Source organism: Pinus tabuliformis, chromosome 9, assembly GCF_031772625.1.
Source record: "Pinus tabuliformis cultivar Carrire ecotype Pingquan chromosome 9, CPIR1, whole genome shotgun sequence".
Lineage (NCBI taxonomy): Eukaryota > Viridiplantae > Streptophyta > Pinopsida > Pinales > Pinaceae > Pinus > Pinus tabuliformis.
Genome location: NC_142307.1, coordinates 877362186 through 877364236, shown reverse-complemented (window position 1 = coordinate 877364236; position 2051 = coordinate 877362186).

Genomic DNA, 2051 nt, shown 5'->3' with positions numbered 1-2051 from the left:
GAAAGATCACATTGAGCATCAAGAAATGAATCCGACCATATCTTGTAATGCATTGGCAGAAATTACCACTCCTCAAATTCTCAATATAGAAGGACATATCAAGAAGAAAAAGGTTCAAGCAGTGAAATATCACATCAATCATCAACAACAAGTTCTCCAACTTTTAAAGTATAATGCCACTTTGGTGTAGAATCGAATGAAAAAACAAGTAGATCAACATCGTAGTGAAAGGAGTTTTGATGTAGGTGATTGGGTATTTTTATGGCTATATCCATACAAACAAATGTCCCTCAAGTAATCTATTCATGAGAAGGAAATGTTGGCAATACTACATGCACTTAAGAAATGATGACCTTACCTAATGGGAAGACACTTGAAGGTAAAAACGGATCATGACAGTCTTAAATACATTTTAGAACAAAGTTTATCTTTAGAAGAACAGAAAAAATGGGTCACAAATATGTTGGGTTATGACTTTGAAATCATATGAAAAAAAGGGAAGCAAAATGTTGTTACAGATGCACTCTCAAGAAAGGATGAGGATGTGGAAGCATTATTTTGTGTTATTTCTATTATCCAACCAGATTGGATAAATGAAGCAAGGGATGAATGGAGTAATGATGAAGAGGTGTGGCCACTCATTCAAAAGTTGTAGAAGATCATAGTTCAAATAATATTTCCAGAACTTGACAAAGAAGGAAAAATCATATTGGAACCTGAAGTATTCACAGAAACAAGAAATTGACAGCTACGAAATCGATCAATTTCATAGTATCTCATCAAGTGGTTTAACTTACTCGCTAAAGATTCCACATGTGAGGATAAGAATTTTATACAGAGTCATCTAGAACTACTCAAGCATTGAGGATAACACTTTTTGAAGGAGATGGGCATGTTACGTCCTTATACTACTAGTGTAACCCCTTATTGCTATTAGTGAAACCCCATTATTAAATTGTTGTGCCCATGTAGTCCCCATATTGTTATTATTGTGCCCCATAGAAGCACACTATTGTTATTGTTGCGCCCTTACATTATTATTGTTATGTCGGCTCTAATTATATGATGACCCCTTAGACTCCTATATATAGAAAGGAGGTCTTGTCATTTGTATCATCCAAGAATTTTTCATTTGTGTAATGTAAAGGAGGTTTCCCCCTTGAAGAATCTTATTTTGAAGGCATTGATCTCTCTTTTCTTCTATTTTGTGAGTTGGTTTCATAACAGCTAGACATGAGAGTTGCTGCGTAAATACTATAAGTAACTTTGTTTTTAGAGTCATTTATTTTTGGTTTACTAGAATGCTAAAAGGATACATAGTAGAATTTGTAGTAGATTCCACCCAATCTTTTAGTGCAGCTAAACGAGACTTCTTTAGGGAACCTTGGGGAAAATACTTGAGGATATTTTCAAGTTGGATTAAATTTTATTGTGCAATAATGAAAGAATATTGCTGGAGGTCGACACCATGAGCAGTTAAATCCCTATGTTACGTGTGAAAACAATGGGTTGAATAGGGGATGGATTGAAGAAAAGAAAGGAAAAGGTGTGCAAAGAGTGGTGAAGATCTAGAGAAGTGCATAGTAAGTGAGGCGAGGTCTCACAAGGAAGAAGAGAATGATGTCGAGAAAGAGACAAGTGTTGGGGATATGGATGATTTAGCAGTAGAGGAAGAATTTTACTAGAGGAAAATATATTTGAAAAGGTTAAGAAATGCCAATGGTATGGTTAGTTTAGGAGTAGCAGAGACTTTCCCTTCATCGCCAAGAGTGGGTGAGGTGAGCAGTCCAACTAGCATCTTGTGTAGTGGTACTAGGTATGTCGACAGTTTGAACACAGGTAAAATCCAACAAATTTGATCTCTAGAAAAACTTTCAAAAAGAGGCATGTCACACATAACCAAATAATGTCTATTAGAGAATGTTAATGTCATTGAAAATATGGAGAGGAAGAGAGAATAGATAGAGGTGAAAAGGAAGAGTGGAACATGGTGCCGGGGAGAGGGCCCTCCAAAACATATTGAGGAGAAGATTACTCCAATGGGATAGAAT